The sequence below is a fragment of the Salvelinus namaycush genome, unplaced genomic scaffold (assembly GCF_016432855.1).
Source record: "Salvelinus namaycush isolate Seneca unplaced genomic scaffold, SaNama_1.0 Scaffold871, whole genome shotgun sequence".
Taxonomy (NCBI): domain Eukaryota; kingdom Metazoa; phylum Chordata; class Actinopteri; order Salmoniformes; family Salmonidae; genus Salvelinus; species Salvelinus namaycush.
The window spans coordinates 25,001-48,826 of NW_024061610.1; the positions used below are offsets into that span (position 1 = coordinate 25,001).

At 44.6% G+C, this 23,826-nt stretch overlaps 1 long non-coding RNA gene across 1 annotated transcript in view; it reads left to right on the forward strand.

Moving 5' to 3' along the window:
* LOC120043115 overlaps window positions 1-23,826 on the forward strand; it is a 32,689-nt gene that overhangs the window by 6,484 nt on the left and 2,379 nt on the right. The window contains exon 2 of the long non-coding RNA XR_005476313.1: window positions 20,766-20,862. This is a non-coding gene — a long non-coding RNA (uncharacterized LOC120043115). The remainder of the gene's footprint in view (window positions 1-20,765; window positions 20,863-23,826) is intronic.

The window sequence follows — 23,826 nt, forward strand, 5'->3', positions numbered from 1 at the left end:
AAAAAGTCAACTTCCCACAAAGACAGGTGGGAAAAAGGGCTACCTAAGTATGGTTCTCAATCAGAGACAACGATAGACAGTTGTCCCTGATTGAGAACCCTACCCGGCCAAAACATAGAAATACAAATAATAGAACATAGAATACCCACCCCAACTCACACCCTGACCAAACCAAAATAGAGACATAAAAAGGATCTCTAAGGACAAGGCGTGACAGGGTCATGCACCAGTCCCTCCTGCAGCAAAGCACCACCACAACATGATGCTGCCACCCCCGTGCTTCCTGGTTGGGATGGTGTTCTTCGGCTTGCAAGCCTCCCCCTTTTTCCTCCAAACATAACGATGGTCATTATGGCCAAACAGTTATATTTTTTGTTACATCAGACCATAGGACATTTCTCCAAAAAGAATGATCGTTGTACCCATGTGCAGTTCCAAACCGTAGTCTGGCTTTTATATGGTGGTTTTGGAGCAGTGGCTTCTTCCTTGCTGAGCGGCCTTTCAGGTTATGTCGATATAGGACTCGTTTTACTGTGGCTATAGATACTTTTGTACCTGTTTCCTCCAGCATCTTCACAAGGTCCTTTGCTGCTGTTCTGGAATTGATATGCACTTTTCGCACCAAAGTACGTTCATCTCTAGGAGACAGAATGCGTCTCCTTCCTGAGTGGTATGACGGCTGCGTGGTCCCATGGTGTTTATACTTGCGTACTATTGTTTGTACAGATGAACGTGGTAACTTCAGGCGTTTGGAAATTGCTCCCAAGGATGAACCAGACTTGTGGAGGTCTACAATTTTTTTTCTGAGGTTGTGGCTGATTTATTTTGATTTTCCCATGATGTCAAGCAAAGAGGCACTGAGTTTGAAGGTAGGCCTTGAAATACATCCACGGGTACACCTCCAATTGACTCAAATGATGTCAATTAGCCTATCAGAAGCTTCTAAAGCCATGACATCATTTTCTGGAATTTTCCAAGCTGTTTAAAGGCACAGTCAACTTAGTGTATGTAAACTTCTGACCCACTGGAATTGCTCAGAATGACAGAAAATCCCCTTCAGAATATGGTCATTCATAACAGAACATGGGAGTCGAGCAACGATGTGCGGTACTTCTTGCTAAATTCGGATGTGCACTTTGAACATGTTAGAATAACTGTCCAAATTCATACAACCAGTAGGCTACGTTAAAAAACATTAAAAAGCAATGAGTCTGATGCAACAGATCTAAACGTTTAGTTAAAATGTTGATAAACTAGTATTTATTGACATTATATACGCGCAGCAACGTGCACAAGGCAGCAGGCTACACGGGTATGTTCGTTCTATAAAAACAATGTAGTCAAAAGGGCACTGCACGTGGTTTCATGTGACAGAGATGAAAATATCGTTCGAAATGTTGAAAGGCAAGAGATCTAATAGGCTACTTTGAAGCAAGGTAAGACATGCATCATAATATGTATTAAAACATTCAGGAATCAAACAATTAAGTAGGCCTATATGTTCTCCAAATGCATACTGCCTCCAGCTCATTGGAAAGTGGTTTGTGACTCGCTGAAGGAGGCTGCCTTCTGTTGTCGTTCGATGCCGTTTTCAAAACAACTGGATAATTGGGAACAAAAAAGGAGCTCCAACTGGGAAAAAATGGTTTTGAACGACTCGGGATTCAAACTTCCTAGCGGTCTGACTTTCTGACCTAAAGATCACTGACAACATGATTTGACCTCATATTCTTTTCCCAGTTGTCTTGAAAGCAGCACAAGATGCTGCAGCAGCTCTTGATCTGTCCAAAATGCTCTGTATCTGAATGCTGAATGCTTCTGATAAGATACATAATGAAAAAAATACCAATTTAATTCCACTAAATAATGCAAATTAATCCATAGACCGACAGTCAAATGTATTTCCATCGACTGGTATTTCCATCAATGAACAAGCATTATTTTCGCTTTGGGATTTCTTTTCCTTCTCCAATTGCCTGGCTCCAATTTTATTTATTGGCTTTTTAAAAAATTATCGGGCAAAAGCCTGCTATTACCAGCCAATGGAAACCCTGCCTCTCCAAGGCCAGCAGCTTGTTACATTCTCCTCTCTCTCCATAGCGATCAGCCTTTATTATACTGCTCCGCTCTGCTAGGAGACCTTCTGATGCCACGGGGCTTTGTGTTTTCTACTACTGAGCTGGGAAATGTAGAAAGGCACAAAGGCAGAGACGTCTTTTCAAATGAGGGTACAAGCACGTTTTTTTTATGGTGACTTCAGGCCAATACAGGCCGGGAGAAGGGAGTGGGCTCACATAACAATAACATGAGGGGTGATAGATTCCCAGGATCCTCGGCATTAATAAGGAGTTGGTCCCTCCTTTGCTGCTGAAACAGCCTCCAGTCTTCTGGGAAGATTGGTAACATTGCTGCGGGGAATTGCTTCCATTCAGCCACAAGAGCATTAGTGAGGTCTGGCACGGATGTTGGGCAATTAGGTCTGGCTCGCAGTCGTCGTTCCAATCTCGACAAACCATTTCTGTATGGGCCTCGCGTTGTGCACGGGGGCATTGCCAAACTGTTGCCACAAAGTTGGAAGCACAGAATCATCTAGAATGTCATTGTATGCTGTAGCGTTAAGATTTCGTTTCACTGGAACTACGGGGCCTAGCCAGAACCATGAAAAACAGTCACAGACCATTGCTCTTCCTCCACCAAACTTTACAGTTGGCACTATGCATTGGGCTCGGTAGCGTTCTCCTGGCATCCGCCAAACCCAGATTCGTCCGTTGGGCTGCCAGATGGCGAAGTGATTGGATTCATCACTCCAGAGAACACGTTTCCACTGCTGCGGAGTCCAATGGCGACTTTACACCAATCCAGCCGACGCTTGGCATTGCGCATGGTGATCTTAGGCTTGTGTGCTTGAAGGTGTGTCCACATACTGCTGTATATATGGAGTATCACCACTATAGCTGCCAATAAAAATACAGAAAGGATTTATCCTCTCAAACGTAGCCAGAATAACAGAATATTGTCTCTATACTAATTATCTTCTTAACGAAACTCAATAGATTAAAATTGTGATATTAAAGTAGGTTTGGTTGTAGTTAAAGATGGCTTCTACTACGATATTTCATAGTGTGTGAATTAAACTAGCTGTTTCAGCACCTATTCAATGTAATGTAATTCTGGTAAGTGCATAAGCCCGGTTACTCTAGGTCAATGTGACTTTCAGCTGAGCAGTGCATTTTTCACACACAGACAACGTGGAAATTGAAAATGAAGTCGATCAGCTCAGAGAAAAAAAATACAAGTTTAATAAACTCAGTATACTGTGAGGTTTACAGCAGAATAATCTCTCTCTCGATCATATATCTCCATCTCCTCTCATACTGTGACGTTTACAGGTTTAGGGTGTTGGCATTTGGAGAAAAATAACTACAATACTGGCTCTATTCCTCTCTCTCTCTCCTCTCTTTCTCTTCTCTCTCTCTTCTCCGGCTCCTCTCTCTCTCTCCTCTCTCTCTCTTCTCCTGCTCCTCTCTCTCTCTCCCTCTCTCCTCTCTCTCTCTCTTCTCCGGCACCTCTCTCTCACTTCTCCTGCTCCTCTCTCTCTCTCTCCTCTCTCTCTCTTCTCCGGCTCCTCTCTCTCTCCTCTCTCTCTCTTCTCCGGCTCCTCTCTCTCTCTCCTCTCTTCTTTCTCTCCCCAATTTTCTCCAACCTCTCACTCCTCGCTCCCTCCTCTTTCCCTGTCCCTCCCCTTCTTTATTTCTCTCTCTCTCCTTTTCTCCCTCCTCTTCTCTGTCTCTCCCCCCTCTTTATTTCTCTCTCTCTCACATTCTTCTCCCTCTTCCCTCTCTCCCCCTCTTTCTCTCACTCCTCGCTCCCTTTCTTTCCCTGTCTCTCCCCCCTCTCTCTCTCCCTCTCTCACTCCCTCCTCTTTCCCCATCTCTCCCCCCTCTTTCTCTCTCTCTCTCTCTCTCTCTCTCCTTTTCTCCCTCATCTTTCCCTGTTCTCCCCCTCTTTATTTCTCTCTCACATTTTTCTCCCTCCTCTTTCCCTTTCTCTCCGCTCTCTTTCTCTCTCCTTTTTCTCCCTCCTCTCCTACACGTCTTCATCTCCTTTCAGTCATTAAACAGGACCAGATGGAGATAGTAATAATGACCTGATGGAGACAGTAATAATGACCAGATGGAGATAGTAATAATGACCTGATGGAGATAGTAATAATGACCTGATGGAGACAGTAATAATGACCTGATGGAGACAGTAATAATGACCTGATGGAGACAGTAATAATGACCAGATGGAGATAGTAATAATGACCAGATGGAGTTAGTAATAATGACCTGATGGAGACAGTAATAATGACCAGATGGAGATAGTAATAATGACCAGATGGAGATAGTAATAATGACCAGATGGAGACAGTAATAATGACCTGATGGAGATAGTAATAATGACCTGATGGAGATAGTAATAATGACCAGATGGAGATAGTAATAATGACCTGATGGAGATAGTAATAATGACCAGATGGAGATAGTAATAATGACCTGATGGAGATAGTAATAATGACCAGATGGAGATAGTAATAATGACCAGATGGAGACAGTAATAATGACCAGATGGAGATAGTAATAATGACCAGATGGAGATAGTAATAATGACCAGATGGAGATAGTAATAATGACCAGATGGAGATAGTAATAATGACCAGATGGAGACAGTAATAATGACCAGATGGAGACAGTAATAATGACCAGATGGAGATAGTAATAATGACCAGATGGAGATAGTAATAATGACCTGATGGAGATAGTAATAATGACCTGATGGAGATAGTAATAATGACCAGATGGAGATAGTAATAATGACCTGATGGAGACAGTAATAATGACCAGATGGAGATAGTAATAATGACCAGATGGAGATAGTAATAATGACCAGATGGAGACAGTAATAATGACCAGATGGAGATAGTAATAATGACCTGATGGAGACAGTAATAATGATCAGATGGAGATAGTAATAATGACCAGATGGAGACAGTAATAATGACCAGATGGAGATAGTAATAATGACCAGATGGAGACAGTAATAATGACCAGATGGAGATAGTAATAATGACCAGATGGAGACAGTAATAATGACCAGATGGAGATAGTAATAATGACCGGATGGAGATAGTAATAATGACCAGATGGAGATAGTAATAATGACCAGATGGAGACAGTAATAATGACCTGATGGAGACAGTAATAATGACCTGATGGAGACAGTAATAATGACCAGATGGAGACAGTAATAATGACCAGATGGAGACAGTAATAATGACCAGATGGAGACAGTAATAATGACCTGATGGAGATAGTAATAATGACCTGATGGAGATAGTAATAATGACCTGATGGAGACAGTAATAATGACCTGATGGAGACAGTAATAATGACCAGATGGAGACAGTAATAATGACCTGATGGAGATAGTAATAATGACCTGATGGAGATAGTAATAATGACCTGATGGAGACAGTAATAATGACCTGATGGAGACAGTAATAATGACCTGATGGAGACAGTAATAATGACCTGATGGAGACAGTAATAATGACCTGATGGAGACAGTAATAATGACCTGATGGAGACAGTAATAATGACCTGATGGAGACAGTAATAATGACCTGATGGAGACAGTAATAATGACCTGATGGAGACAGTAATAATGACCTGATGGAGACAGTAATAATGACCTGATGGAGACAGTAATAATGACCTGATGGAGACAGTAATAATGACCTGATGGAGACAGTAATAATGACCTGATGGAGACAGTAATAATGACCTGATGGAGACAGTAATAATGACCTGATGGAGATAGTAATAATGACCTGATGGAGACAGTAATAATGACCTGATGGAGACAGTAATAATGACCAGATGGAGACAGTAATAATGACCTGATGGAGACAGTAATAATGACCTGATGGAGACAGTAATAATGACCTGATGGAGACAGTAATAATGACCTGATGGAGACAGTAATAATGACCTGATGGAGACAGTAATAATGACCTGATGGAGACAGTAATAATGACCAGATGGAGACAGTAATAATGACCTGATGGAGACAGTAATAATGACCTGATGGAGACAGTAATAATGACCTGATGGAGACAGTAATAATGACCTGATGGAGACAGTAATAATGACCTGATGGAGACAGTAATAATGACCTGATGGAGATAGTAATAATGACCTGATGGAGACAGTAATAATGACCAGATGGAGACAGTAATAATGACCTGATGGAGACAGTAATAATGACCTGATGGAGACAGTAATAATGACCTGATGGAGATAGTAATAATGACCAGATGGAGATAGTAATAATGACCTGATGGAGATAGTAATAATGACCTGATGGAGACAGTAATAATGACCTGATGGAGACAGTAATAATGACCTGATGGAGACAGTAATAATGACCTGATGGAGACAGTAATAATGACCTGATGGAGACAGTAATAATGACCTGATGGAGACAGTAATAATGACCTGATGGAGACAGTAATAATGACCTGATGGAGACAGTAATAATGACCTGATGGAGATAGTAATAATGACCTGATGGAGACAGTAATAATGACCTGATGGAGACAGTAATAATGACCTGATGGAGACAGTAATAATGACCTGATGGAGACAGTAATAATGACCTGATGGAGACAGTAATAATGACCTGATGGAGACAGTAATAATGACCTGATGGAGACAGTAATAATGACCTGATGGAGACAGTAATAATGACCTGATGGAGACAGTAATAATGACCTGATGGAGACAGTAATAATGACCTGATGGAGACAGTAATAATGACCTGATGGAGACAGTAATAATGACCTGATGGAGACAGTAATAATGACCTGATGGAGACAGTAATAATGACCTGATGGAGACAGTAATAATGACCTGATGGAGACAGTAATAATGCCCTGATGGAGATAGTAATAATGACCAGATGGAGATAGTAATAATGACCTGATGGAGACAGTAATAATGACCAGATGGAGACAGTAATAATGACCTGATGGAGACAGTAATAATGACCTGATGGAGACAGTAATAATGACCTGATGGAGACAGTAATAATGACCTGATGGAGACAGTAATAATGACCTGATGGAGACAGTAATAATGACCTGATGGAGACAGTAATAATGACCTGATGGAGACAGTAATAATGACCAGATGGAGACAGTAATAATGACCTGATGGAGATAGTAATAATGACCTGATGGAGACAGTAATAATGACCTGATGGAGATAGTAATAATGACCTGATGGAGACAGTAATAATGACCTGATGGAGACAGTAATAATGACCAGATGGAGACAGTAATAATGACCTGATGGAGACAGTAATAATGACCTGATGGAGACAGTAATAATGACCAGATGGAGACAGTAATAATGACCTGATGGAGACAGTAATAATGACCTGATGGAGACAGTAATAATGACCTGATGGAGATAGTAATAATGACCAGATGGAGATAGTAATAATGACCTGATGGAGACAGTAATAATGACCTGATGGAGACAGTAATAATGACCTGATGGAGACAGTAATAATGACCTGATGGAGACAGTAATAATGACCTGATGGAGACAGTAATAATGACCTGATGGAGATAGTAATAATGACCTGATGGAGACAGTAATAATGACCAGATGGAGACAGTAATAATGACCTGATGGAGACAGTAATAATGACCTGATGGAGACAGTAATAATGACCTGATGGAGATAGTAATAATGACCAGATGGAGATAGTAATAATGACCTGATGGAGACAGTAATAATGACCTGATGGAGACAGTAATAATGACCTGATGGAGACAGTAATAATGACCTGATGGAGACAGTAATAATGACCTGATGGAGACAGTAATAATGACCAGATGGAGACAGTAATAATGACCTGATGGAGATAGTAATAATGACCAGATGGAGACAGTAATAATGACCAGATGGAGATAGTAATAATGACCAGATGGAGATAGTAATAATGACCTGATGGAGACAGTAATAATAACCTGATGGAGACAGTAATAATGACCTGATGGAGACAGTAATAATGACCTGATGGAGACAGTAATAATGACCTGATGGAGACAGTAATAATGACCTGATGGAGACAGTAATAATGACCTGATGGAGACAGTAATAATGACCTGATGGAGACAGTAATAATGACCTGATGGAGACAGTAATAATGACCTGATGGAGACAGTAATAATGACCTGATGGAGATAGTAATAATGACCTGATGGAGACAGTAATAATGACCTGATGGAGACAGTAATAATGACCAGATGGAGACAGTAATAATGACCAGATGGAGATAGTAATAATGACCAGATGGAGATAGTAATAATGACCTGATGGAGACAGTAATAATGACCTGATGGAGACAGTAATAATGACCTGATGGAGACAGTAATAATGACCTGATGGAGACAGTAATAATGACCTGATGGAGACAGTAATAATGACCTGATGGAGACAGTAATAATGACCTGATGGAGACAGTAATAATGACCTGATGGAGACAGTAATAATGACCTGATGGAGACAGTAATAATGACCTGATGGAGACAGTAATAATGACCTGATGGAGACAGTAATAATGACCTGATGGAGACAGTAATAATGACCTGATGGAGACAGTAATAATGACCTGATGGAGACAGTAATAATGACCTGATGGAGACAGTAATAATGACCTGATGGAGACAGTAATAATGACCTGATGGAGATAGTAATAATGACCTGATGGAGACAGTAATAATGACCTGATGGAGACAGTAATAATGACCTGATGGAGATAGTAATAATGACCTGATGGAGATAGTAATAATGACCTGATGGAGATAATAATGACCTGATGGAGATAGTAATAATGACCTGATGGAGACAGTAATAATGACCTGATGGAGACAGTAATAATGACCTGATTGAGACAGTAATAATGACCTGATGGAGACAGTAATAATGACCTGATGGAGACAGTAATAATGACCTGATGGAGACAGTAATAATGACCTGATGGAGACAGTAATAATGACCTGATGGAGACAGTAATAATGACCTGATGGAGACAGTAATAATGACCTGATGGAGACAGTAATAATGACCTGATGGAGACAGTAATAATGACCTGATGGAGACAGTAATAATGACCTGATGGAGACAGTAATAATGACCTGATGGAGATAGTAATAATGACCTGATGGAGATAGTAATAATGACCTGATGGAGACAGTAATAATGACCTGATGGAGATAGTAATAATGACCTGATGGAGATAGTAATAATGACCTGATGGAGATAGTAATAATGACCTGATGGAGATAGTAATAATGACCTGATGGAGACAGTAATAATGACCTGATGGAGACAGTAATAATGACCTGATGGAGACAGTAATAATGACCTGATGGAGACAGTAATAATGACCAGATGGAGATAGTAATAATGACCTGATGGAGACAGTAATAATGACCTGATGGAGACAGTAATAATGACCAGATGGAGACAGTAATAATGACCTGATGGAGACAGTAATAATGACCTGATGGAGACAGTAATAATGACCAGATGGAGATAGTAATAATGACCTGATGGAGACAGTAATAATGACCTGATGGAGACAGTAATAATGACCAGATGGAGACAGTAATAATGACCTGATGGAGACAGTAATAATGACCTGATGGAGACAGTAATAATGACCAGATGGAGATAGTAATAATGACCTGATGGAGACAGTAATAATGACCTGATGGAGACAGTAATAATGACCTGATGGAGATAGTAATAATGACCTGATGGAGATAGTAATAATGACTCGTTGGAGATAGTAATAATGACCAGATCAGATCACGTCAGTAACAGGGTATTGTGGTCAGTAACAGGGTATTGTGGTCAGTAACAGGGTATTGTGATCAGTAACAGGGTATTGTGGTCAGTAACATGGTATTGTGATCAGTAACAGGGTATTGTGGTCAGTAACAGGGTATTGTGATCAGTAACAGGGTATTGTGGTCAGTAACAGGGTATTGTGGTCAGTAACAGGGTAGTGTGATCAGTAACATGGTAGTGTGATCAGTAACAGGGTATTGTGGTCAGTAACAGGGTAGTGTGATCAGTAACATGGTATTGTGATCAGTAACAGGGTATTGTGATCAGTAACAGGGTATTGTGATCAGTAACATGGTATTGTGATCAGTAACAGGGTAGTGTGATCAGTAACAGGGTATTGTGGTCAGTAACATGGTATTGTGATCAGTAACAGGGTAGTGTGGTCAGTAACAGGGTATTGTGATCAGTAGCAGGGTAGTGTGATCAGTAACAGGGTATTGTGATCAGTAACATGGTAGTGTGATCAGTAACATGGTATTGTGATCAGTAACATGGTATTGTGATCAGTAACATGGTATTGTGATCAGTAACATGGTATTGTGATCAGTAACAGGGTATTGTGATCAATTGAGATCCTATCATTCTGTGATTGGGACGTTGTGATCAAAGTGTTGATTGATGCTCAGAGAGACATGCAGAGATATTCAAGCCAGGCTGGATAATTAGTGCAGTGGACCAGATCATTACGCCTTGTGTGGGAGGTTGAAGGCAGTGAGGGCGTTGAATGTTCCTATATGTGGGGGTTGAATAGGGAAAAGCAATCTGAGGAGAGGGGCAGGGTCAAGGACAGAACTGCCTGGCAAGCAGAACGCAAGCGGCTGAGTGGAGGTAGAGTGAGGTACTAAGCTACAGAGATGTACATCAGTGGATGGTGGTGTGTTCCGCCTATCTTGATGGAACAATCACATACTGCTGAGTCTGTAGCTAGATGAAGTCTGGTTGCTAGAGGATTTCTGTAGCTATCCTAGAACACATTGTGTCAATGATGACACAGTAATATCCATGATTAATACTCTGAGTATGTCAGTAACACATCACTATGGTAAATAACAACTTGATTTCTATCAGAGGACATATACAGTAGACTGATACAGATGAGGATGACACATTTCCTGTTAGAGTTGTACGAGGGAGCATGCATGTGTGATCATGCGAGAATGTGTGGTTGTGTGTGTGCGTGTAATGCAGCAGACGGTGATGGGGAGAGACAGCACAGCACTCAGAGAGAGAGAGATGGAGAGGGAGATGGAGAGACAGCAGAGCACTCAGAGAGAGAGAGAGAGAGATGGAGAGGGAGATGGAGAGACAGCAGAGCAAGCAGAGAGAGATATGGACTAGCCCTAGGACCATGCCTCAGGACTACCTGGCATGAAGACTCCTTGCTGTCCCCAGTCCACTTGGTCGTGCTGCTGCTCCAGTTTCAACTGTTCTGCCTGCGGCTATGTAACCCTGACCTGTTCACCGGACGTGCTACCTGTCCCAGACCTGCTGTTTTCAACTCTCTAGAGACAGCAGGAGCGGTAGAGATACTCTTAATGATCGGCCATGAAAAGCCAACTGACCCTTTTTCAGGACGCTGTGTTTCAAAGATAATTCCTAAAAATCCAAACACAGATCTTCATTGTAAAGGGTTTAAACACTGTTTCCCATGCTTGTTCAATGAACCATAAACAATTAATGAACATGCACCTCTGGAACAGTCGTTAAGACACTGACAGCTTACAGACGGTAGGCAATTAAGGTCACATTTATGAAAACTTAGGACACTAAAGAGGCCTTTCTATTGACTCTGAAAAACACAGAAGGGCTATATAAATCAATTTGATTTGACATCGTCGATGCACTTCTTGTCAGTTGGGGGATACCTAGTCAGTTGTACAACTGAAAGGAAAGGGGGGATACCTAGTCAGTTGTACAACTGAAAGGAAAGGGGGGATACCTAGTCAGTTGTACAACTGAAAGGAAAGGGGGGGTACCTAGTCAGTTGTACAACTGAAAGGAAAGGGGGGATACCTAGTCAGTTGTACAACTGAAAGGAAAGGGGGGATACCTAGTCAGTTGTACAACTGAAAGGAAAGGGGGGGTACCTAGTCAGTTGTACAACTGAAAGGAAAGGGGGGATACCTAGTCAGTTGTACAACTGAAAGGAAAGGGGGGATACCTAGTCAGTTGTACAACTGAAAGGAAAGGGGGGATACCTAGTCAGTTGTACAACTGAAAGGAAAGGGGGGATACCTAGTCAGTTGTACAACTGAAAGGAAAGGGGGGATACCTAGTCAGTTGTACAACTGAAAGGAAAGGGGGGATACCTAGTTAGTTGTACAACTGAAAGGGGGGATACCTAGTCAGTTGTACAACTGAAAGGAAAGGGGGGATACCTAGTCAGTTGTACAACTGAAAGGAAAGGGGGGATACCTAGTCAGTTGTACAACTGAAAGGAAAGGGGGGATACCTAGTTAGTTGTACAACTGAAAGGAAAGGGGGGATACCAAGTCAGTTGTACAACTGAAAGGAAAGGGGGATACCTAGTCAGTTGTACAACTGAAAGGAAAGGGGGGATACCAAGTCAGTTGTACAACTGAAAGGAAAGGGGGATACCTAGTCAGTTGTACAACTGAAAGGAAAGGGGGGATACCTAGTCAGTTGTACAACTGAAAGGAAAGGGGGGATACCAAGTCAGTTGTACAACTGAAAGGAAAGGGGGGATACCTAGTCAGTTGTACAACTGAAAGGAAAGGGGGGATACCTAGTCAGTTGTACAACTGAAAGGAAAGGGGGGATACCAAGTCAGTTGTACAACTGAAAGGAAAGGGGGGATACCTAGTTAGTTGTACAACTGAAAGGAAAGGGGGGATACCTAGTCAGTTGTACAACTGAAAGGAAAGGGGGGATACCTAGTCAGTTGTACAACTGAAAGGAAAGGGGGGATACCTAGTCAGTTGTACAACTGAAAGGAAAGGGGGGATACCTAGTTAGTTGTACAACTGAAAGGGGGGATACCTAGTCAGTTGTACAACTGAAAGGGGGATACCTAGTTAGTTGTACAACTGAAAGGGGGGATACCTAGTCAGTTGTACAACTGAAAGGAAAGGGGGGATACCTAGTCAGTTGTACAACTGAAAGGAAAGGGGGGATACCTAGTCAGTTGTACAACTGAAAGGAAAGGGGGGATACCTAGTCAGTTGTACAACTGAAAGGAAAGGGGGGATACCTAGTCAGTTGTACAACTGAAAGGAAAGGGGGGATACCTAGTCAGTTGTAAACTGAAAGGAAAGGGGGGATACCTAGTCAGTTGTACAACTGAAAGGAAAGGGGGGATACCTAGTTAGTTGTACAACTGAAAGGAAAGGGGGGATACCTAGTCAGTTGTACAACTGAAAGGAAAGGGGGGATACCTAGTCAGTTGTACAACTGAAAGGAAAGGGGGGATACCTAGTCAGTTGTACAACTGAAAGGAAAGGGGGGATACCTAGTCAGTTGTACAACTGAAAGGAAAGGGGGGATACCTAGTCAGTTGTACAACTGAAAGGAAAGGGGGGATACCTAGTCAGTTGTACAACTGAATACATTCAACTGAAATGTGTTTTCCGCATTTAACCCAACCCCTCTGAATCAAAGAGGTGCGGGGGGCTGCCTTAATCAACTTCCTCGGCGCACAGGGAACAGTGGGTTAACTGCCTTGCTCAGGGGCAGAACGACAGATTCTGATTCAGATTCACCGGGCCTGCCTGGAATTAAGGCGCTTGGCTGTACGGAGATATTCCAGGTTTTTATGGTCGGTCCAGACCAGGAATGGCTGTTCTGCTCCTTCCAGCCAGTGCCTCCACTCTTCCAATGGCATCTTCACCGCCAGGAGTTCTCGGTTGCCAACATCATAGTTCCTTTCAGCAGGATTGAGATGATGGGACAGGAATGCACAGGGATGAAGCTTCTGGTCCTGGGCAGATCGCTGGGACAGGATGGCCCCACTCCAACATCCGAACCATCCACTTCCACCACAAATTGACACGAGGGGTCCGGATGGATGAGGATGAGAGCTCTTGTGAACCGATGCTTCAGGTCCACAAAGGCTTTGTTGACAGCTGGAGACCATTTGAACGGTACCTTGGGAGAGGTGAGTGCCGAGAGGGGGGCCGCCAGGGTGCTGTAGTCCCGAATGAAACGTCGGTGGAAGTTTGAAAAAGCCAAGAAATCGTTCCAACTGCACCCAGGATGTTGGTTGAGGCCAATCCACCACTGCTTTCACCTTTCCAGGATCCATCTGAACATTGCCCTCAGCAATGACATATCCCAGAAAGGTGATAGTAGAGCGGTGGAAATCACACTTCTCGGCTTTCACGAACAATTGGTTCTCCAAGAGGTGCTGAAGGATGTCTGAACATGAAGAACATGTTATTGTGCAGATCGGGTAAGAAAACAGAATGTCGTGAAGGTACACGAACCGGTTTAGCATGTCCCGAAGCACAAGGTACACGAACCGGTTTAGCATGTCCCGAAGCACAAGGTACACGAACCGGTTTAGCATGTCCCGAAGCACAAGGTACACGAACCGGTTTAGCATGTCCCGAAGCACAAGGTACACGAACCGGTTTAGCATGTCCCGAAGCACAAGGTACACGAACACAAACCGGTTTAGCATGTCCCGAAGCACAAGGTACACGAACACAACCCGGTTTAGCATGTCCCGAAGCACAAGGTACACGAACCGGTTTAGCATGTCCCGAAGCACAAGGTACACGAACCGGTTTAACATGTCCCGAAGCACAAGGTACACGAACCGGTTTAGCATGTCCTGAAGCACAAGGTACACGAACCGGTTTAGCATGTCCCGAAGCACAAGGTACACGAACACAACCCGGTTTAGCATGTCCCGAAGCACAAGGTACACGAACCGGTTTAGCATGTCCCGAAGCACAAGGTACACGAACACGAACCGGTTTAGCATGTCCCGAAGCACAAGGTACACGAACACAAACCGGTTTAGCATGTCCCGAAGCACAAGGTACACAACCCGGTTTAGCATGTCCCGAAGCACAAGGTACACGAACACAACCCGGTTTAGCATGTCCCGAAGCACAAGGTACACGAACCGGTTTAGCATGTCCCGAAGCACAAGGTACACGAACCGGTTTAGCATGTCCCGAAGCACAAGGTACACGAACACAAACCGGTTTAGCATGTCCCGAAGCACAAGGTACACGAACACAACCCGGTTTAGCATGTCCCGAAGCACAAGGTACACGAACCGGTTTAGCATGTCCCGAAGCACAAGGTACACGAACCGGTTTAGCATGTCCCGAAGCACAAGGTACACGAACACAAACCGGTTTAGCATGTCCCGAAGCACAAGGTACACGAACACAACCCGGTTTAGCATGTCCCGAAGCACAAGGTACACGAACCGGTTTAGCATGTCCCGAAGCACAAGGTACACGAACACAACCCGGTTTAGCATGTCCCGAAGCACAAGGTACACGAACACAACCCGGTTTAGCATGTCCCGAAGCACAAGGTACACGAACACAACCCGGTTTAGCATGTCCCGAAGCACATCGTTGACCACAGCCTGAAAAGAGCGGAGGCGTTGGTGAGTCCAAACAGCATGACATGTTACTCATAATAACCACTGGCTGTGTTGAAGACTGTCTTCCACTCATCTCCCTCGCGTATCCGAACCAGGTGGTAGGGCATTCCGAAGGTCCAACTTGGAAAATATGGTGGCCCCCTGGAGAGGTTCAAACGCCGAGGAGAGGTCGGCGGTAACGATTCTTGATAGTAATGTCATTCAGTCCCCGGTAGTCAATGCACGGACGCAGTGTCTTGTCCTTGTTCTCCACAAAGAAAAACCCTGCGCCGGCAGGAGATGCAGAAGGACGGACGGCCCCAGTGGCCAGAGATTCCTCTATGTACTCCTCCATAGCTTCGGTCTCTGGTCCAGACAGAGAATACAATCAACCCGAGGTGGTGTAGTGCCTGGGAGAAGATCAATGGCACAATCATAAGGACGGTGCGGGGGAAGGGAAGTAGCACGTGCCTTAAGGAACACTTCCAAGAGGTCATGGTGTAGCAGAGACATCCACCGTCTTGCTAACATCTTGAGGAAGATGACTTGAGGAAGGCTGTGCTGCTAGAAGGCATCTCCTCTCCTCTCCCGGCTGCCATCTCCTCTCCTCTCCCGGCTGCCATCTCCTCTCCTCTCCCGGCTGCCATCTCCTCTCCTCTCCCGGCTGCCATCTCCTCTCCTCTCCCGGCTGCCATCTCCTCTCCTCTCCCGGCGGCCCCTCTAGAGGATGATACGTATGAATAACTTATGAGTATTGATAAGAACCCCTATCCCATCTAATTCAATCAATCAATCAAGTTTATTTTATATAGCCCTTCGTACATCAGCTAATATCTCGAAGTGCTGTACAGAAACCCAGCCTAAAACCCCAAACAGCTAGTAATGCAGGTGTAGAAGCACGGTGGCTAGGAAAAACTCCCTAGAAAGGCCAAAACCTAGGAAGAAACCTAGAGAGGAACCAGGCTATGAGGGGTGGCCAGTCCTCTTCTGGCTGTGCCGGGTGGAGATTATAACAGAACTATGCCAAGATGTTCAAAAATGTTCATAAGTGACAAGCATGGTCAAATAATAATCATGAATAATTTTCAGTTGGCTTTTCATAGCCGATCATTAAGAGTTGAAAAACAACAGGTCTGGGACAGGTGGCGGTTCCATAACCGCAGGCAGAACAGTTGAAACTGGAATAGCAGCAAGGCCAGGCGGACTGGGGACAGCAAGGAGTCACCACGCCCGGTAGTCCCGACGTATGGTCCTAGGGCTCAGGTCCTCCGAGAGAAAGAAAGAGAGAAGGAGAAAATTAGAGAGAGCCAAGATTTTCAAAATGTTCATAAATGACAAGCATGGTCAAATAATAATCAGGAATAAATCTCAGTTGGCTTTTCATAGCCGATCATTAAGAGTTGAAAACAGCAGGTCTGGGACAGGTAGGGGTTCCGTAACCGCAGGCAGAACAGTTGAAACTGGAATAGCAGCAAGGCCAGGCGGACTGGGGACAGCAAGGAGTCATCATGCCCGGTAGTCCTGACGTATGGTCCTAGGGCTCAGGTTCTCAGAGAGAGAGAAAGAAAGAGAGAACGAGAGAATTAGAGAGAGAATACTTAAATTCACACAGGACACTGGATAAGACAGGAGAAGTACTCCAGGTATAACCAACTGACCCTAGCCCCCCGACACAAACTACTGCAGCATAAATACTGGAGGCTGAGACAGGAGCGGTCAGGAGACACTGTGACCCCATCCGAAGATACCCCCGGACAGGGCCAAACAGGAAGGATATAACCCCACCCACTTTGCCAAAGCACAGCCCCCGCACCACTAGAGGGATATCTTCAACCACCAACTTACAATCCTGAGACAAGGCCGAGTATAGCCCACAAAGATCTCCACCACAGCACAAACCAAGGGGGGGCGCCAACCCAGACAGGAAGATCACGTCAGTAACTCAACCCACTCAAGTGACGCACCCCTCCTAGGGACGGCATGAAAGAGTGTAACGGATGTGAAATGGCTAGCTAGTTAGCGGGTACGCGCTAGTAGCGTTTCAATCAGTTACGTCACTTGCTCTGAAACCTAGATGTAGTGTTGCCCCTTGCTCTGCAAGGGCCGTGGCCTTTGTGGAGCGATGGGTAACGACGCTTCGTGGGTGACCGTTGTTGATGTGTGCAGAGGGTCCCTGGTTCGCGCCCGAGGTCGGGGCGAGGGGACGTACTAAAGTTATACTGTTACATTGATGCTGTTGACCCGGATCACTGGTTGCTGCGGAAAAGGAGGAGGTTGAAAGGGGGGTGAGTGTAACGGATGTGAAATGGCTAGCTAGTTAGCGGGTACGCGCTAGTAGCGTTTCAATCAGTTACGTCACTTGCTCTGAAACCTAGATGTAGTGTTGCCCCTTGCTCTGCAAGGGCCGTGGCCTTTGTGGAGCGATGGGTAACGATGCTTTGTGGGCGACCGTTGTTGATGTGTGCAGAGGGTCCCTGGTTCGCGCCCGTGTCGGGGCGAGGGGACGGTTTAAAGTTATACTGTTACAAGAGCACCAGTAAGCCAGTGACTCAGCCCCTGTAATAGGGTTAGAGGCAGAGAATCCCAGTGGAGAGAGGGGAACCGGCCAGGCAGAGACAGCAAGGGCGGTTCGTTGCTCCAGAGCCTTTGAATTCCAATTCATAATCCATTTTCAAGACCAGATCAAGAGGATGGCCTCTACCACTAAATACCCTGTCAAAGGGTACTGTGTAGAGGTTGGCCTCTTTCAGTAAATACCCTGTCAAAGGGTACTGTGTAGAGGTTGGCCTCTTTCAGTAAATACCCTGTCAAAGGGTACTGTGTAGAGGTTGGCCTCTTCCACTAAATACCCTGTCAAAGGGTACTGTGTAGAGGTTGGCCTCTTTCAGTAAATACCCTGTCAAAGGGTACTGTGTAGAGGTTGGCCTCTTCCACTAAATACATTGTCAAAGGGTACTGTGTAGAGGTTGGCCTCTTCCACTAAATACCCTGTCAAAGGGTACTGTGTAGAGGTTGGCCTCTTCCACTAAATACACTGCCAAAGGGTACTGTGTAGAGGTTGGCCTCTTCCACTAAATACACTGTCAAAGGGTACTGTGTAGAGGTTGGCCTCTTTCAGTAAATACCCTGTCAAAGGGTACTGTGTAGAGGTTGGCCTCTTTCAGTAAATACCCTGTCAAAGGGTACTGTGTAGAGGTTGGCCTCTTTCAGTAAATACCCTGTCAAAGGGTACTGTGTAGAGGTTGGCCTCTTCCACTAAATACACTGTCAAAGGGTACTGTGTAGAGGTTGGCCTCTTTCAGTAAATACCCTGTCAAAGGGTACTGTGTAGAGGTTGGCCTCTTTCAGTAAATACCCTGTCAAAGGGTACTGTGTAGAGGTTGGCCTCTTTCAGTAAATACCCTGCCAAAGGGTACTGTGTAGAGGTTGGCCTCTTTCAGTAAATACCCTGTCAAAGGGTACTGTGTAGAGGTTGGCCTCTTCCACTAAATACACTGCCAAAGGGTACTGTGTAGAGGTTGGCCTCTTCCACTAAATACACTGTCAAAGGGTACTGTGTAGAGGTTGGCCTCTTCCACTAAATACATTGTCAAAGGGTACTGTGTAGAGGTTGGCCTCTTTCACTAAATACCCTGCCAAAGGGTACTGTGTAGAGGTTGGCCTCTTTCAGTAAATACCCTGTCAAAGGGTACTGTGTAGAGGTTGGCCTCTTTCACTAAATACCCTGCCAAAGGGTACTGTGTAGAGGTTGGCCTCTTCCACTAAATACCCTGTCAAAGGGTACTGTGTAGAGGTTGGCCTCTTCCACTAAATACCCTGTCAAAGGGTACTGTGTAGAGGTTGGCCTCTTTCAGTAAATACCCTGCCAAAGGGTACTGTGTAGAGGTTGGCCTCTTTCAGTAAATACCCTGTCAAAGGGTACTGTGTAGAGGTTGGCCTCTTTCACTAAATACCCTGTCAAAGGGTACTGTGTAGAGGTTGGCCTCTTCCACTAAATACCCTGTCAAAGGGTACTGTGTAGAGGTTGGCCTCTTCCACTAAATACCCTGTCAAAGGGTACTGTGTAGAGGTTGGCCTCTTTCAGTAAATACCCTGTCAAAGGGTACTGTGTAGAGGTTGGCCTCTTTCAGTAAATACCCTGTCAAAGGGTACTGTGTAGAGGTTGGCCTCTTTCAGTAAATACCCTGTCAAAGGGTACTGTGTAGAGGTTGGCCTCTTCCACTAAATACCCTGTCAAAGGGTACTGTGTAGAGGTTGGCCTCTTCCACTAAATACCCTGTCAAAGGGTACTGTGTAGAGGTTGGCCTCTTTCAGTAAATACCCTGTCAAAGGGTACTGTGTAGAGGTTGGCCTCTTCCACTAAATACACTGTCAAAGGGTACTGTGTAGAGGTTGGCCTCTTCCACTAAATACCCTGTCAAAGGGTACTGTGTAGAGGTTGGCCTCTTCCACTAAATACCCTGTCAAAGGGTACTGTGTAGAGGTTGGCCTCTTTCAGTAAATACCCTGTCAAAGGGTACTGTGTAGAGGTTGGCCTCTTTCAGTAAATACCCTGTCAAAGGGTACTGTGTAGAGGTTGGCCTCTTTCACTAAATACCCTGTCAAAGGGTACTGTGTAGAGGTTGGCCTCTTTCAGTAAATACCCTGTCAAAGGGTACTGTGTAGAGGTTGGCCTCTTTCAGTAAATACCCTGTCAAAGGGTACTGTGTAGAGGTTGGCCTCTTTCAGTAAATACCCTGTCAAAGGGTACTGTGTAGAGGTTGGCCTCTTTCAGTAAATACCCTGTCAAAGGGTACTGTGTAGAGGTTGGCCTCTTTCAGTAAATACCCTGTCAAAGGGTACTGTGTAGAGGTTGGCCTCTTTCAGTAAATACCCTGTCAAAGGGTACTGTGTAGAGGTTGGCCTCTTTCACTAAATACACTGCCAAAGGGTACTGTGTAGAGGTTGGCCTCTTTCAGTAAATACCCTGCCAAAGGGTACTGTGTAGAGGTTGGCCTCTTTCAGTAAATACCCTGTCAAAGGGTACTGTGTAGAGGTTGGCCTCTTTCAGTAAATACCCTGCCAAAGGGTACTGTGTAGAGGTTGGTTAACAGCATGCTTCCGCCTTGCCCATCTCATTATTCTCTACCCACATAGATGAGTGGCTGCCACATAAAAATACAATCCAGTCTGACAACAAATGCTCTTTGTTCATTGTTCATAAATGAAGGCTTGTTTTTGTTCTTGTCTTTAAGGTGAAGTACCCCTCCCCCTGTCTGCGCCTCTCCTCTTGTGGCTCTGAAGGACCAGGGTTGTTAGAAGCCGGAGCCTCTCCTCTCGTCTCATCTCCAGGTTGCCCCTCTCACTTCCTCTCCTCTCCTCTCCTCTCCTCTCCTGGACTTACTACCTCCATTTCCTCGTCTGTCCTCTCATTTGCTCTCCTCTCCCGGCTGCCCCTCTCCTCTCTTCTTAACTCATCTCTTCTCTTCCTTTCTCTTCTCTTCCTTTCCCTTCTCCTCTCCTTTTCTCTTATCTCTTATCCTCTCCTCTCCTGGCTGCCCCTCTCCTCTCTTCTCAACTCTTCTCTTCCTTTCCCTTCCCTTCTCCTCTCATTTTCTCTTATCCTCTCCTCTCCTCTCCTGGCTGCCCTCTCCTCTCCTGGCTGCCAATCTTCTCTCCTCACCCAGGCTGCCGGTCTCCTCTCCTCTCCTCTCCTGGCTGCCTCTCTCCTCTCCTCTCCTGGCTGCCATCTCTTCTCCTCTCCTCTCTGCCAATCTTCTCTCCTCACCCTGGCTGCCATCTCCTCTCCGTTCCTGCCCCCTCTTCTGGATGTACTACCCCCTCTCCTCTTCTTTCCTGCCTAACCCTCTTCTCTCCTGACTGCCCCTTCTCACCTATCCTGGCTACCCCTCCCCTCTCCTCGCTGCTCCTCTCCTCTCCTGGTTTCCTCTCTCCTCTCCTGCCTAACCCTCTCCTTGCTGTTCCCAATAACCTTACAACTGGGTCCCTATCAGCATTCATCTCTACCTCTGGAATGAAAGGGAACCCTGCAAATCTACCGCCATGTCTGTGTGTGTGAGGCCATCCATTTGCTGGATTCCCTTTAATTTTAGTGGGTGAGACAGAATATCCTAGGATTAATCGTTAGCCTTCTCAGTCAGTCACTTACATGATTTGGTCATTAGAGCTAATGGTCAGATTCTCTCTCTCTATCTCGCTCTCTCTCTCTAAATATATACACAGTATATATATATATATATAAATAGTGCATTCGGAAAGTTTAGACCCTTTTACTTTTCCCACATTTTGTTACATTACAGCCCTATTCCAAAATGTATTAAATAGTTTATTTTCTGCCCCTTATCGACTTCACACAATACCCCACAATGACAAAGCTAAAACAGTTTTTTTTGAAATTTTGGAACATTTCTAAAATCTCAAAAACACTAAGCTAAACTAAGCTAAGCTCATAACTTTAACCACCCAGCTAAACCTCGTCTAACTCTAAACACTCAGCTGAACCTCGTCTAACTCTAAACACTCAGCTAAACCTCCTCTAACTCTAAACACCCAGCTAAACCTCCTCTAACTCTAAACACCCAGCTAAACCTCCTCTAACTCTAAACACCCAGCTAAACCTCCTCTAACTCTAAACACCCAGCTAAACCTCCTCTAACTCTAAACACCCAGCTAAACCTCCTCTGACTCTAAACACTCAGCTAAACCTCCTCTGACTACTCAGCTAAACCTCCTCTAACTCTAAACACCCAGCTAAACCTCCTCTAACTCTAAACACTCAGCTAAACCTCCTCTAACTCTAAACACCCAGCTAAACCTCCTCTAACTACTCAGCTGACCTGCTGAGGAGTGACGGACTCCATCCTAGCTGGAGGTGTGCTCTCATCTTATCTACCAACATAGATAGGGCTCTAACTCCTCTAGCCCCACAATGAAATAGGGTGCAGGCCAGGCAGCAGGCTGTTAGCCAACCTGCCAGCTTAGTGGAGTCTGCCAATAGCACAATAGCACATAGCACTGCCAATAGCACAGTCAGTGTAGTCAGCTCAGCCATACCCATTGAGACTGTGTCTGTGCCTCGACCTAGGTTGGGCAAAACTAAACATGGCGGTGTTCGCCTTAGCAATCTTATTAGGATAAAGACCTCCTCCATTCCTGCCATTATTGAAAGAGATCGTGATACCTCACATCTCAAAATAGGGTTACTTAATGTTAGATCCCTCACTTCAAAGGCAGTCATAGTCAATGAACTAATCACTGATCATAATCTTGATGTGATTGGCCTGACTGAAACATGGCTTAAGCCTGATGAATTTACTGTGTTAAATGAGGCCTCACCTCCTGGTTACACTAGTGACCATATCCCCCGTGCATCCCGCAAAGGCGGAGGTGTTGCTAACATTTACGATAGCAAATTTCAATTTACAAAAAAAAAAATGGCGTTTTCGTCTTTTGAGCTTCTAGTCATGAAATCTATGCAGCCTACTCAATCACTTTTTATAGCTACTGTTTACAGGCCTCCTGGGCCATATACAGCGTTCCTCTCTGAGTTTCCTGAATTCCTATCAGACCTTGTAGTCATAGCAGATCATATTCTAATTTTTGGTGATTTTAATATTCACATGGAGAAGTCCACAGACCCACTCCAAAAGTATTTCGGAGCCATCATCGACTCAGTGGGTTTTGTCCAACATGTCTCTGGACCTACTCACTGCCACAGTCATACTCTGGACCTAGTTTTGTCCCATGGAATAAATGTTGTAGATCTTAATGTTTTTCCACATAATCCTGGACTATCGGACCACCATTTTATTACGTTTGCAATCGCAACAAATAATCTGCTCAGAACGCAACCAAGAAGCATCAAAAGTCGTGCTATAAATTCTCAGACAACACAAAAATTCCTTGATGCCCTTCCAGACTCCTTCTGCCTACCCAAGGACGTCAGAGGACAAAAATCAGTTAACCACTTAACTGAGGAACTCAATTTAACCTTGCGCAATACCCTAGATGCAGTTGCACCCCTAAAAACGAAAAACATTTGTCATAAGAAACTAGCTCCCTGGTATACAGAAAATACCCGAGCTTTGAAGCAAGCTTCCAGGAAATTGGAACGGAAATGGCGCTACACCAAACTGGAAGTCTTCCGACTAGCTTGGAAAGACAGTACCGTGCAGTACCGAAGAGCCCTCACTGCTGCTCGATCATCCTACTTTTCCAACTTAATCGAGGAAAATAAGAACAATCCAAAATTTCTTTTTGATACTGTTGCAAAGCTAACTAAAAAGCAGCATTCCC